This window comes from Bos indicus x Bos taurus, chromosome 15 (genome assembly GCF_003369695.1).
Source record: "Bos indicus x Bos taurus breed Angus x Brahman F1 hybrid chromosome 15, Bos_hybrid_MaternalHap_v2.0, whole genome shotgun sequence".
Taxonomy (NCBI): Eukaryota; Metazoa; Chordata; class Mammalia; order Artiodactyla; family Bovidae; genus Bos; species Bos indicus x Bos taurus.
The window spans coordinates 51964196-51980243 of NC_040090.1; the positions used below are offsets into that span (position 1 = coordinate 51964196).

The following is a 16048-nucleotide window of genomic DNA, read 5'->3' on the forward strand; positions in this document are numbered from 1 at the left end:
TATTTTGTCCAAGAAAAGCAGAAAGGAAGGAAGAAAAGAGATGTCTGACACCCTCTCTGACTTTTCCTGTTTAATAAACTTATTTCCGTCCCCCTCAACTCCATTGTTGTAGCCATTCGGTATCTTGAGCCACTCACCTCTTGTTCCATCCCAGGCGCCTGATGCTCTCCTGGGTGGCCCTGGGGTGGTTGGCTTAGTGGGGAGAAAGCCCTGGGCAAGTGGAGGATGGTACACAAAACAGCATGTAACTGAGGATTGATTTATACGGTGCTGGTTTTCAGTGTCAAAATTAGAAGGGAAAAAAAATCTCTCCAAGAAGAACTAGGGGACAGTTTCATTGAGACAATGAGATGTGTGTAGAAATGGGAGAACTGTAATCAGCGAAGACACAAGGCAATTTCCTAAAGGGGATCACAACCAAAGGCTCAGAATCAGAAAAGCACCAAGCATGTTGGGGAAATAAAAAGGATGAATGATAACTATTATCTGTTGAATGTCTTTGCTTTGTCACCAATAGATGTAAGCACTTATCTCCTTCTGTAAACTTTGGGACAGCTCCCCATTATACAGATAAGAAGAGGAAGACAGAGGGAAACCAGGGAACTTCCTCAAGCTCTCCTAGCTCACAAATGCAGAGCTAGACTTTGAATCCAAGTTCAAGTTCATAACTCATGTATGAGCAAACTACACCTAACCCCATTGCCAAGGTCAATGGAGCTGAGACTGCAACAGAGGTCTTCATGCCTTTTTAGCAAAAGGAAGGCTATCAATTAATTAACTAGTTAATTAAAACAGAGCTAAGAAGACAGAGAGCTCAGCTCCATGCTCTGTAATGACCAGAGGGATGGGATGGGGTTGGAGGTGGGAGGGAACCTCAAGGGGGAGAGGATTACATGTATACCCATGATTGATTCACAATGTTGTTCAGGGGAAAATAATACAACATTGTAAAGCAATTATATTTCAATAAAAATAAATTATATAAAAAAAGAGCTAAGCGGTTATTTGGACATATTGAGGTGCTATAGAATGAAAAGTTGGGTGTCTGGAACATAGAAAACCTTGAGTAACAAGTTTTACTGTAGTACAGAGAAATTATTTAAGTTCTTGGAGAAAAATCATGTGAATGTGCAAGAAATGTTTTAATAAGATGATTCTGGTCCTGATAAGTGGGGCAAGCTAGGCAGGACCAATAGCAGGAAAAACAGGTAAGACGATATTAGAATACTGTGCTAGTTCAAACAAGGGACCATTTCAAGATCTATATTAAGCAACAGTAACAAGAGAATAAAAAAAGTATTCAAGAGATATCAAAAAAGAAATATGGTCAGAGTGGTGTCTAATAGGATGAAGAGCTGAGCAAAATGAGCTTGGAAAAGAGAAGAGGGTTCTCAGGGTCAAGGTTTGGTCCTGGGAAAGTCATTTCTGTTACAGAAGTCAGGAAAGAGAGCTGGAAGGAGAGGGGAGTGGTCAGCTCATCAAGACATTATATTTAGGGTTTGAGATCTGATGGGACAGGCAGACAAGGTGAGATCTGTGTGTCAATGGTAGACCAAGGGGGGATTGGAATCAGAAAACCAAACTATAGGCATCAGAGCCACCTGATCAAGTGCTTAGACTCGAGTCAGACAGAGCAGACCAGGATTTGACATCTACCAGCTCTCTTAGCCTCAGTTCTTCCCATAAAAATGAAACAATTAATGTACCTGTTTCATGGGGTTGATGGGAGGATTAAAAATGGATAATAAATGCTCCACAAATGTCAGCTCTAGTTCTGGAGGCATGCACTTATTTGGGGAGAGAGAAGAGGAAAGGAAGCCTGGAAAACTCAGAAAAATTCGGAAAACAGTGCCCTGTGACATATGCCCAGGGGGTCTTGAGAGATTGATAAACAAGGGAGGGTGGAGTCATAATGGACCATTGACATTGGCAATCAGGAGACTAAAGGAGGCAAAAGTCAGGCTTCAGGGGATTCAAGGGTCATTGAAAAATGTCACAATGGAGACAGCAGTTGTAGAAGAATAAGAAGGGCATTAGAAGGAAAGATCGGAGAAGGCAATGGCAACCCACTCCAGTACTCTTGCCTGGAGGATCCCATGGATGGAGGAGCCTGGTAGGCTGCAGTCCATGGGGTCGCTAAGAGTCGGACACGACTGAGCGACTTCACTTTCACTTTTCACTTTCCTGCATTGGAGGAGGAAATGGCAACCCACTCCAGTGTTCTTGCCTGGAGAATCCCAGGGACGGCGGGGCCTGGTGGGCTGCCGTCTATGGGGTCGCACAGAGTCGGACACGACTGAAGCGACTTAGCAGCAGCAGCAGCAGCAGCAGAAGGAAAGATATTAGAAAAAGAGCAACTCAAGTGAAGATGTATTGACAATATGAGGAAGAGCGGACTATGGGTGAGAGTATAAGTAAACCAAGAAAATTTCCAGTGGGAATACACTTAATATTATATAAGTGTATATACTTATATATAATATACTTAAGAACAAATGATAATTAAGGACAACTCCAGATAGAAGCAGAGAATAGTGCAGTCAAGGAGAGACATGGATGGGGATTTCTCTGGTGGTCCAATTGCTAAGACTCCACGCTCCCTATTCAAACGGCCTGGGTTTGATCCCTGGTCAAGGAACTAAGATCTCACATGCCACAACTAAAGATCCTACATGCTGCAATTAAGACGTGGTACCGCCAAGTAAGTGTTTTAAAACCTGTTACTAAATAAATAAATAAAAGAGACATACGTGAATTAGCCTCAGGGGTGAAAAGGGAAATCACTTACTTGGGGAAGACAGAGAAGAGACACAAAGAGAGAAGGAGGTGTAAGAAGAAGAAAAAAAACTTTGGTACCCTGGGGCTCTGTGGATGGCAGAGGAAGATTTGACCCCAGAGGCAAACCATGCCAGTCCTTTGGATTCACTTGTGATAAGCACAATGGGTGGCTTCAGGCCAGACAGAAAGAAGCCAACCACACTCCTCATTCCCAGTGGACCCCAACTTGAATACATACACATGGTCTTCTGTCTAAGGCAGAACATCTTTGTCGCATACTATTACACAGAACCCACACAGGCTGTTCTAGCAACTTTCCTCCACCGTCTCCTCTCCAAAGTATTGCTCCAGATGCCTATAAAAAGGATTGCCAAATAGTCTCTTAAACCCCCAGTAGATGTTGAAAAGTGGAGACTGTAGACTCGCTAAGGGGTATGCCTCCACTGAGCACCCTTTGGATCCATGATTCCTGTGAAAACTATAAATGCCCCCATTCTCTGATGGATGTAGCTTTGAAGACTTAGTCTCACAGGGACCTAATTCAACACTTGGCAATCCACTGGAGTATGTGGTACAATGGCATTTTCATGGCTTCATTATTTAAAGGGAAATTCATTATGTGCAATGGAAACAAATAAAACTCTATTTCTGACATTTCTAAATCTGAACCCTGAACTCTCAATAAACCTTCCAGTTTCAAAATAATTATTTAAGCAAAGCCCTGGTGTATTCACTCTAAACCATTGAGCAGGGCTCCTAATGGTTGGTGATGCAGTCTCCAACGGTGAGACTTGAGTATTGGAACTTCCCTGAAGAATATTAAGTAGTCCCCTTCCTTGCAACCCATTAAAGGCAATCTTGTCCTTACAGGCCTCAATCAAATTTGCACAGCAATTAGTCCTGCACAGGGTTTGATACATTTCTTAATTATAAAACAACTTTGTACTCTATTGGCCCTTTCAGATGGGTTAAGAGAACGTTAATTACCTCCTCCTGAGACATCAAAGAGGTTTTTTTAAAAAAACTCCCATCTTAGGAATGAATAAAGCAAGATATGGAGAGGAACTAATAATATCTATTGAGCACCTACTACGTGTTGCACTCTATTGGGCGTGACTTACTCATGTGAATAAGTCTATGGGTAAATTATTAACCCTGTTTTGCCAATAAGAAAATACATTTGGAAAAGTTAGATTACCTGTTGAAGTCACCTGACTTAGTAAGTCTGACTACCCTGAAAATCGAGGTTGGGATCATGGTACCCTCAAGGGTAAATCCCCTGATTTTTTTTTTTTTTTCTAATTGTTACCCATCACACACTTTTGAGCACCTCTGTATACCAAGACAGTGTGCTAAGTGCAGTGAAAAATGAACTGACTCGGTCCCCATTCCTGGGGCAAACAAACAACCGCTCCCTCCTGTTTCTGGGATCAAGCCGGCCAGAGCGCTGGGAGCAGAGAGTAAGGACCCACCCAGCTCAGCCTGGTGGGTGCGGGCTCCAGAGTTCACACAATCCAAGGTGGGGCTCCTCGGGACCCGAATCCCCTGGAAATCGCCACCTCTCCCTTTCTTCCTCGTCTTGGGCATCACTCAGGGAAGGAAACTGAAACTTATCAGGAGCCAGCCCCGCCAGAAAAAGCACCTAGGTGCTCTCGGGCCATTGGCCTTGGCGTCAGAACATGCCAACCAACCGCTTTCTTCGCATCCTCTGATTCAGGCCATCAGCCCAGCACCCCCGCCCCCCACCCCACCGTGCTCTCCGCAGCATCCCTCCCCCACCTCCATTCCAGTCTAGATATTTTTTTCTTTGTAATCTTCCTAAATTGCGCATTTCATAAGACCTTTAGGAAAAAAAAGTCAGGAAATGAGGTTTAGAGGAAGACGTTGGAGGACAGTGGGGGGGCGGGGGGGGGGGGGAGAGGAGGAGGGAAGCAAGCTCTAGGAGAGCGTCTTTCATTATCACGACCTGTTAGGCGCACGTCTTCTCCCTTGCCCTGCGCCACCCTCTCGCTGGATGCGAGCCATCCTCAGGGCTAATGAGCAGAGCGCAGGAGATAACTAATCCTAATGCAATTACCGCTCGCCAGTACAGAGATAGGTTTGAGGCGCTCCCCGCGTGCCCCACAGCCGGAGACAGGCTCGAGCAGATGTGCCGGAGCCTCCCGTCTGAGACGTTTTGACAGCTGTATACAGTCCTGGCCCCCCTCCCCCTGACAGCATCCCGGGAGAGTGATCTTTTCCCAGCGAGTCCCCAAGCAGCCTGCTGGAGGTGAAATGAAATCTTAGCAGCTTGGGGGAAGCTCCGGTCTGGCCGTGCACGATCGCTGCTATTTCCAGGGCGGTGATGGAAAGAGCCAGAGACACAAGCCCCTACTCTCGGCCGCTCCCCCGACCCCCGCTGCTTCCTGAGAGCTTACGGGGTGTTTCAACTGCAGTGAAAAATTATAGCGCGCGCGCGCGCGCGGGCCGGGCCCTCTCCTGGCGGAGCTCGCGCTCCCGTGATAGGGGGGTGGTTTGCAACACACACACATGTTCCTTTGTTTGGCCGGACCACGTGCTCTGTTTGCACAGCAGCATGTGGTACCACTGGAGGAAATCGAACCAACACTGAAAGTTCAAGGAACAGCCAAGCTCTGCTGGGAAGCGGCTGGGCCGAGGCCGGGGTGAAATGGTGAGGCAGGAGGCAGGCCCGACTCACTCCCGGGGAAAGACATGAGGGTGGAGGGGCGAAAGGCTCTTATGGGAAAAAAGGGACTGCGGGAGGTCGAAGTGGACTCTGATGATGATAATAATCTCTTGTATTTGAAAGAGCTTTCTAGTTGATAAAGCTTTCTCTCAACTTTTATCTCATTTAATCCTTACAAAAACATATGATGCCAAAGTGCCTCTCCTTCTGGAGAATAAAGAGGGAGAGGGGAAGGGCTGATGCCCCTGAACCCTTGACCGAATGGTCTGACCTTCCACGAGGCCCAGCAGGGCAGCTCCAAACACAGCTGATGGCAAAATGCGTGAAACCAACAGCTAGTCTTTCTCTTTTCTCTTTCCCTCTCATTCCCTCTAACCCTTCCTCCTTCCCTTTCTTCCCCTCCCTCTCTCCCCAGCTCTCTATCCCATTTTTTAAACTTACAAGAACAATAGACACTTGTGGTTTTTTGGTTGTTTGTTTTTTTTTTTTTTAAAGCCAAATAAGACAAGAAATGAATGAAATATGAGGATTCAGAAAGGAAATGTTTTCCAAAATCCAGGTTCCCAAATATAGCCATGGTTAAGAATTTCAGTCCTTTTCTTTTTTCATGTCTACCTGAACATATTTATACAAGTTATAAATACTTACATTTTAATTTTTTTAAGGGGGAAATCTTACTACATTTTGTTGTTCAGTCGGTAAGTCATCTTACTACATATACCACTCAGTTAAATGTGTTCAATTTAGCAATGTATCAGAGGATACTTTCTGAAACAGAATCTACAAATCTACCCTACTGTCCTTTTTAATAGCTGCATACTATTTCTTTGTGTGAGTGTACCATTATTTAATTGCATGAGCAGATCGTTTCCAGTTTTGTTTATTAAAACAATGCCACACTAAACATATACATGAATATATCTCATATATTCATAAATGAATATACTATATACCCTTATATGAATATACACTGCACATTGTGAAAGTATTATTTTAGGATAAATTCCTAAAATTGCTAATCCAAAGCAGAGTTGGGTCAAAGGTAAAGCACATTTTAAATTTCAATAGGCATGGCTAAATTGTTCAAAAAAAAAGTTACACTAATCTACAACACATGTAAGAAAGTTAACTGTTAGTGTATGATGGTTAATGTATAAAAGTTAACTGTTTCCACACACACCTGACCTGGGTATTTATAAGTCTTTGAATTCTTGCTAATTCAACAGAATGAAAATCTGATGTTTTTAAGAGTGAGGTTGAGCATATTATGATATTTTATTTTTACTGACCACTTGTTATTTTTCTTCTATAAGTTGTATCTCTTACCCATTTTCCATTGGTTTACTTATCTTTTTTTTTTTTTTTTTTTTATAACGAGGGAGGAGCGGAGCCCCGCGCCCAGCCTGGCCAGGCCCGGGAGTTCGAGACGCGCCCACGCTCTCACAGAACAAGGGCCACACGGCTAGAACTGTCTCCCACCTCCCAGAATCCCCGTCTGGGACCCGCGGGGCCTACTTATCTTTTCATACTGATTTGAAGAAATTCCTTTGAATAATTTATAAAAGATGTTTCTCAGTTTTCTGCCTTTTTACCTCTGTAATACAAAAATGTTAAATGCTTAATGTAGCTAAATCTGTCAGTTTTTATGATTTCTTGGTTTCTTATCAAGCCTAGAAAAACTTTTTAAAACATCCCAAATCTAAATATTCTGCTACATTTTCTTATTTATGATGATGATGATGTAGATATTTGCTGAGCAGGTATCACATACCAGACACTATTTTAGAAGCTGGATGTGTAGACATAGCTCCTGAATTCATGGAGCTTATTTTCCATTGTGGGAGATAGACAGTAAACAAACCAACAAATGAATGAATAAGTAACTGCAATTCAAAGTACTCTGAAGAATTAATGGAAAATAATGGAGAGTACTACTGTGGGATAATGATTACAGATGGTGAGATATAAACTAAAAGCTTTAAGAGATGAGAAATAACCAGTCATAGAGATAACATTCCAGGCAGAAGGAACAATGTATACAAAGGCCCTGAGGAGAAGAATAATTTTGGAGTATTTGAGAAACCTAAAGGAGGCCACTGTCACTGGAATATGGTGAGGAATGCGGTGAATCAGAAAATAGAGAGCCTTGTAGACCAAGATGAGAAAGAAGTTAGGAAGTGCCTTACAGAAACAGTAAGATATCAGTTTTACTCTAAATGCAGTGTGAAGCCACTGAATGTTTAAGGGAAGAAATTAGTGATCTAATTTATGTTTTTATGTTTTGAGTTATTTAAAAGAATGACCTGGGTTCCTTGAGAATGATATAAAAAAAGTAATGGGATACTAAGAAGGAATCTGACAGAGAGATGGAAAGATTCAAGATTCATTTGGGAAGGGCACTGACATGATTTGCTGATGGAGTGGATGTGGGTGATGAGAGAGAAGTAGGATTCCACATGATGTCTTAAGTTCTAGTTTGAGTAACTGGGTAGATTGTGGTATCATTTCCTGAGAAGGGTAAATTAAAGAGGATGTGGGGGAGGGGAGAGTCTAAGTATCCTATTCAACCCACTGAGTTCAAAATAATCATAAGATATCCAAGTAGGTATTAATAGTTGGTAGGACAAAACTGGGGCTTCCCCAGTGGCTCAGCAGTAAAGAATCTGCATGCAATGCAGGAGACACATGAGATGCAGGTTCAATCACTGGGTCGAGAAGACCCCCTGGAGAAGGAAATAGCAACCCACTCTAGTATTCTTGCATGAAAAATCCCATGGACAGAGGAGCCTGGCGGTCTACAGTCCATGGGGTTGCAAAGAGTCAGACAGGACTGAGCAGAGAGACCACTACACTGGAGCTCTGGGAGAAGACGAGGTAGGAGGTAAAGTTTTGGAAATGGCTGGCGACTAGCTATTGAAATCCAGGAAAAGTGTGTACCGAAAAGAACTGGGGGCCTGGTGCAAGCCTGATTTCCTTATGCAAACGTCCATATTTGGAGTTGAAAGGAGAAGGGTAAGCCAGCTAAAGAAACTGAGAAACAGTCAAGGACATAAGGCAGAAAAGTAGGAGAGATTGATATCTCAGAGATTAAGAGAAGAGGAAAAGGAAGCAGCATCAGATGCTGAGGAGAGACGGGGAGATGCCATAATATATGAAGACCAAAAATAATCCATTAGACCTGGCAACAAAGAGATTACTGATGCTATGGACCACAACAGTTTTAGTAGGAGGAGGAAGTAGAAGCTATAATTTGAGAACCATGGCAACTTCCCAAGAGAAAACTTGAAATTTAATAGGGATTTTTGTGGATATAATGCCTTGATCTGATATTTTCAAGCTTTGTTGTGCATTAGACTCGTCTAGTTAAAATTATAGTGGCCTGAGCCCCAACCCCAAGGAGTCTGACTCAGTAGTCCCAGGGTCAATATTTTTTTAAGACTTTTTATTTTTTAGTGTGGGCCATTTTTTTTAATATAAATTTATTTATTTTAATTGGAAGTTAATTACTTTACAGTATTGTATTGGTTTTGCCATCCATCAACATGAATCCGCCACAGGTATACACGTGTTCCCCAAAGTCTTTATTGAATTTGTTACAGTATTGCTTGTTTTATGTTTTTGGGGGGGCATGTGAGATCTTAGCTCCCCAATCAGGGATCACACCTGTACCCCTCTGCACTGGAAGGTGGATTCATAATCACTGGACCACCAGGAAAGTCTTCCAGGGTCACTATTTCAAATATTAATAAGTTCTTCAGGCAATTCTGATACAAAGTCTGAGAATCAGTGGCTTACCCAAGAGGAGATTTCTCAAAATGGAATTTTAGATTCTATGTCTGATTGAAAGAGGAAAGTTTTGAGGACAGGAGGCCTTTCTGGGCCTTTCAGATCCTGTCACATAAACAGCTGCCTAGTCTTTTACAGAAATAGTGGCTGTACCTGAACATATGTTGGATTCACTGAATTTAAGCTGAACTCCGTACTTTCCCTGCCCATTTGGATATAACCACAGGTAGACCCGAAAAAGCTTTCACAGATGAAATTCCTTTAAAAAAAAAAAAAAAAAGATCTCCCCAGAATTCAAAAATGCCTCTTTTCCATTGTTCTTTTTTTATTTAAAAAAAAAAATAATTTTTGATTGGAGGATAATTGCTTTACAATGTTGTGTTGGTTTCTGCCATCAGATCAGATCAGATCAGTCAGCGCAAATCAGCGATGAGTATACCCTCCTGAGTCTCCTTCCCACCTCCCCTCTCCCAACCCTCTAGTCATCACAGAGCACCAGGCTGAGCTCCCTGTGTTCTACAGCAGCTTCCCAGTAGCTGTCTGTTTTACACACTGTAATGCATATGTGTTAATGCCATTGTCTCCATTCGTCCTCCCCTCTTCTTCCTCCGCTATGCCCACAAGTCTGTTCTCTTCATCAGTGTTCCTCTGTTTTTCTAATTGACTAGGCGGTCTAAGACTGAGACCATGTCCGTAAAGGCAAAACAACCCCTGATTTGGGAATTTAGAGTCAACTCCATTTTATTTGATAACCACACTCTAGGCAAGCACTTTTACATACATTATCTCAATGAATCCTTGCATAACCCTTTTGAGGCAATTACTTTTATTTCTACTTTATGGATAAGAAACTGTGACTGGAATAAGTGGTAGTGAAATAAGTTATTACAGATGTCTCAAAAATAGCATTCCTCAGCTATGTATAGATTTGACTGTGTTATCCCAACTATAGAAAGAAAAATGGTTCATTACCCAAATAGTTCTGACATTTGCCTTATCTTACCTTCCTGGCCTGCTGTGTAGATCAGGCTGTTAATAGGCCGGGCTCCATTACCAGCCGGGTATTTATTGTGTCCCAGCTTGGTCATGAAGTGCAGTGTAGTGGGGTGTGTATGCATCCACATGAACTGTGGGGTTCAAACCCTGGCCCTGCCCTTAGTAACTGTTGCCTTGGACAAATTCTTTAGCCTTTCTGAGCTTCATCTTCCTCATGTGTAAATCAAGGAGCTCTGAAAAGGATGTATTACATGATATGTGTTACAAACATGGCATGCTCAATGCTTAGTAGCTGTTATTACACCCCTCATTCTAACCTCAGTTCCACCCCAAATTTCCTGTAAGATACATTTCTAAAGTCCTTTTTTGGAGGGGTACTACTATTATTTCTTATTTTTCTTCAACCCCTGGAGGGGTTATTTCAGCCATATCTGCCCCTCTCCTGAGTTCCACAGAGCCACCACCCCTTCATAAGATCTGATTTTGGATCCTGAGAGTAACACAGCATTCAGACTAACAAATTTTTTCTAAAGCCATCATTAATATGGGCACAGGTATCCAGGAAGATTGAGGAAAGTGCAGAGCTTTGGCAAAATTAACAACTTCATAAGGAATACATAGTCAAATCTTTAGTATCTAAAAATACATTTTTAAACAAAATGAGAAAACACGGGAATTTAGATGAAAGAACATGGAAAAAACAACTAAAGAGAGATAAACAGTTTACCAAAGAGTTCAAAGCATTAGTAATAAGAATGCTAAAGAAACAGACTCACCAGTAGGAAGGAGGAAGGTGGGAGGGGTGAGATAGATATAGGGAATTAAAAGGTACAAGTTACTGCATATAAAATAAACTACAAGGATGTATTGTACAATACAGAGAATATAGCTAATATTTTATAACAACTATAAATGGAATATAACCTTTAAATTTTTAAATCACTATGTTGTACACCTGAAACTTATATAATGTTGTTTATCAATTATGCCTCATAAAAAAATAAAAAGAATGCTAGCTGAATTTGGCAAAAGAATTGGTGAACATGGGGAATTTTAACAAGGAGCTAGAAAATATGAAAAAGGAACCAGAGAGCTGAAGAATATAACAACTGAACTGAGAAACACACTAGAAGTAATTAACAGCAGACTAGCTGATACAGAAGAATGTACACGTGACCTGGAAGACAGAATAATGGAAATCACCCAATCAGAATAGCAAAAAGAAGAGCAAATTTTAAAAAATGAGGAGTTTAAGGAACCTCTGCAACAATATCAATAGTACTTATAGGGGTCCTAGAAGGAGACAAGTGAGACAAAGGAGTCAAAAATATATTTGATGAAATTATGTCTGAAAACTTCTTAAACCTGAAGAAGCAAACAGATATCCAGCTATAGAAACCACAGAGAATCCCAAAGACAATGAACCCAAACAGAAACAACCAAGACATATCATAATTAAAATGGCAAAAGTTAAAGACAGAACTCTAAAGATAGCAACAGAAAATCAGTCACATACAAGGGAACCCCCATAATAGCTATCAGCTAATTTTTCTACAGAAACTTTGCAAGTCAGAAGGGAGTGGCATGATATATTTAAAGTGCTGAAAGGGAAAAACCTACAACCTAGGATACTCTACCCAGCAAATTTATCATTCAGAATTTAAGAAGAGAGAAAGAACTTTTCAGGCAAGCAAAAACTAAAAGAGTTCAAATACTAAACTGACCCTAAAAGAAGTGTGAAAAGGTCTTCTCTAAGTGGAAAAGGAAAAGCTACTATGGGAAGCAGGAATTTACAGGAAAGGAAAAATCCCATTAGTAAAGGCAAATATATAGTAAAGGCTGTAGATCAATCACTTAAATAAGCTAGTATGTGTATGCATGCAAAGTCGATTCAGTTGTGTTGGACTCTTTGTGACCCTTTGGACTGTAGCTCGCCAGGCTCCTCTGTCCATGGGATTCTCCAGGCAAGTATACTGGAGTTGGTTGCCATGTCCTTCTCCAGGGGATCCTCCCGACCCAGGAATCAAACCTGCATCTCTTGCATTTCCTGTATTGGTAGGTGGATTCTTTACCACTAGCGCCACTTGGGAAGTCCCAAACAAACTAGTACAAAAATTAAAAGACAAAAATTGTATAAAATCTATTATAGCTACTATAAAAAGTTATGGGTAAACATGGATATATAAACTATAACATCAAAAATACAAAACTGGGTGGGGGAGTAAAAATACAGTATTTTCTACAACATCCACAACATCACCTGGTTGTGTAAACAATGGTTGGGTCCTTCAAGAGATGGAGGACTCGAGTAGTCCAATCATTCCAAAGCCTTGATTAGGAGAAGCTTCTTCCTAAGGCCATTCAACTCTAACTCCTATTGCTTTCATCCTACCCCTAAGGATCATAAAGAACTAGCCTTTCAGATTTCTAGCAGAACCTGGCAGAAAGTTCTTGAGTTTTCTCTCTCCCAGTTACATATCCCCAGATCCTTCAGTTATTCCTTATGTGATATGGGTTTTTTTTTTTTTTTTTGGTTTCTTCTTCGTCATGTCCCCACCATTCTCCAAATACATTACTTATCATTTTTCCCTTTTAAGGTAGGGGAGTACCCAAAACTAAATGCAAATATGAGGTTTAACTAGCACAGAGAACAAGCTTATCCCCACCTCTGTTCTAAGCACTGTTTCTTTTTAAAAAATATTTAGTTGGTCTTAGTTGGTTGTGGCATGAGGGAACTAGTTCCCTAACCCAGGCCCCCCTGCTTTGGGAACATGGAGTCTGAGCCACTGGACTACCAGGGAAGTCCCTGAACACTGTTTCTTTCACCCAATTAACATTGTATGCATTTAGGTACACCCAAGTGTGGAAGGTGGAAGCAAGGTGGGGTCCATTTCCTTGAAACAGTACCACCCCTGGTAAGTATTAATACAGTTGTGGAGATCTGGGGATTTTCTGCAGCAGATGAAAGTTTCCTAATCACTGGCTTTATGGGCAATTAAAAACATCTGAAGTGGCTTCTTGACTCCTGTTTTGAAGTCAGTAATTCCAGGGTGGCCTCCCAATTCCTCTCCCTCCTTATCATGGCAGAAATAGAAGCTCCCTTGGCAGAGCAATTCCACTGTATTGGTCTAAGAGTCATTCCCAGAGGCCCAACCTAGAGTTTGCTCCTCCAGGACATGCAACAATTGTGTAATTACCTAAATGTGCTCGGGTCACTCAGTCGTGTCCTACTCTTTGCAACCCCATGGACTGTAGCCTGCCAGGCTCCTTTTGTCCGTGAAAATTTTTAGGCAAGAATATTGGAGTGGGTTGCCATTTTCCTCCTTCAGGGGATCTTCCCGACCTAGGGATCAAACCTGAGTCTCATGGGCAGGCGGATTCTTTACCATTAGTGGCATCTGGGAAGAAGCCCAACCTAATTCCTTACGCTAAGTCTCATGTTTCTTGAAATGGACAGAGTGCTATGATCCCTGCGATTGTATGCTAATCATTTTGAACAATGAGTAGGATTTCACGGACGGAAAAATTCTAGCAATTGAAAGTGTTGCTTTATATTCATGTAATATCCAGGGGGCTGGAGTATGGATGGACAGATGGTTGGACTTGTGGATGAATGGATACAGGAAACACTATCTTCCTGTCTCCATATGTTTACCCCATAGAGTCACAGGGTAGCCACACTGGCTGGCATCTATATTACTGATAAACATCTGTAGTTTGGCTACCATTATAAATCACACTGTATTGGTCAAGACTGTTGTTACCAGGGACATAAACACACCTGAAAACGATTCAAGCAAAAGAGGAGGATGAATAAAATCAACAGCAGAAAGCAATGCATATGGCCTTAGGGACAACTAAACCAAGGACCAAATGTTCTAAGAAGTCTCTTCATCTCTTATCTCTGCATCTCTCTAAATATTAGATTTATTCTCCCAAACTAGCTTACCTAACATGGCTGCCAGTTATTTCAGACGTATACTCCAAATGTTCCAAAATCAGAGATGAAAATGAAGGCCTTCTTCTCCCAACTGAAATTTGAGAGAAACCAAAATGAAAATTCTGAACATGGTTTGGATCCTATGCTCATCCCTTGGACCATTACTATGGCCTAGGAAAGAGGCCCTATGTCCAAATAGGGATCCTAGATCACACAATCATCTCTGAACCTGGGGAGTGAAATCTATTAGCAGGAGGAGACGAGAATAGACACTGAGCCCACAGAGCAAGGCTCACCCCCAAACCTGAAAATGTTCTGAGTGATTCACTAATTGTAGCTGTTAACGCTTTTAGATGTTCACTCCTCTCAGAGGATTTAAAATCACTCACACAACCCTTACATTGAGAAATCTGTCTTAGTATTACCACTCTGGTGAACATGTTTCTGGAAGATTTCATCCATGGAGGATTTGGGTCATAAGGCACTTATCTCAAGGTCAGTTATTTGTCCACATCAACCACTTAGAATCTAGAGATAAGAAAAAATAGCCTTTGAATAGGCAGTAGAGGTATTTTAAAAATCAAGTTATAGGGATGATGAAAAAGTTCTGGAAATAAGAACTAGTCATGGTTACACATTATGAATATGCTTAATGCTACTAAACTGTGCACTTTAAAAAATTTAATTGTGAATTATTAAATCTTATGCATATTTTACCACAATAAAAAATGTTTAATAAAGCTATGCATCTTATTCATCCATTCATGAACTCGTTTATTTTACTTTAGTCTCAGGAAATCTAGAATGTACAGACATATCTATGGAATAATGGGATCCAAAATGCTAGAGTTGGAAAGAGCTCAATGCACTCAGCTCTCCAAGCGGAAATCCATGATGCCATAGAATTTCTGGGCTCAGAGTGTTAGCATAGATCATCTAGTTAATCCTCCACTTGTCACTAAAGAGCATTTCACTCCATCCATCCAGGACACCTAATTCATCCTAGACACAGATGCTCAACTGGTTTAGAAGTGCCGCTGACAGTAATTGCCCTCCCTAGGCTTCATAAGCAAAACTTAGGTGCAGCCCAGACTGGAAAGAAATTCTCACGGGAAGGAAGCCGGTACAATGCCCCCACCCACTGCCACATCATGGTGAGCCAATAGGCGTAAACACTGTTAGAAGAAAAATGAAGACTTCCATGCTCTTAACCTTAAGAACCTGAGACTGTTCTGTAAGCAGAAGAAGGAAGCCTAATGTTTCTCTTCCCTAAATAACGGAATGACAAGCTCACAGAAGGCTAAGCTGACCTGGTGAAGTTGTCTGTGATCACTGGAAGTTCTAGAAACAGATTAAAAAGTCAAGGCTATGGTCCTATTTCACTCTGTCAGGGCATTAGGCTTTTAGATAAATATTCATGTCTCCAGTGAGACAAAGGCTGTCATGGAGAAGCCAGCCTTCCAGAATGAATCAGACATTTCTACAGAATTGGGTTAAGTTGAACATACTCAGTGGTGAATTGGCCATAGTCTGTTATCTTTCACGTCTTTCTCATTTTTAGCTCTCCTGGGACTTCTTTCTTTTTTAAAAAAAATTGGGAGTGGGGGAGTTTATTGTTTATACACATTACATTACAGAGAAATAAAGTAAACTGGAAAAAAAGAAAGCAAACATCCCCATTCTTTTATTAGATATTTACTGAAGGCTCACTACATGCCAAGCTGATATTACAGTTATCTATCACCATAACAAAATACGTCAAAACTTAGTTGCTTAAACAACCATTTAATCTCATCCAGAAATTTGTGGATCAAGAATTGGAGGATGACTCAGCTGAATACACTTGGTGTTTTCTGGGCTGG

General features: G+C 41.4%; 1 long non-coding RNA gene across 1 annotated transcript; it reads left to right on the plus strand.

The window, feature by feature from the left end:
- The first annotated feature begins 5251 nt into the window (after window positions 1-5251).
- LOC113905111 lies at window positions 5252-7086 on the plus strand. The gene is made up of 2 exons (XR_003514598.1): window positions 5252-5449; window positions 6843-7086. It is a non-coding gene; the product is annotated as an uncharacterized LOC113905111 (long non-coding RNA).
- Window positions 7087-16048: the final 8962 nt, after the last annotated feature.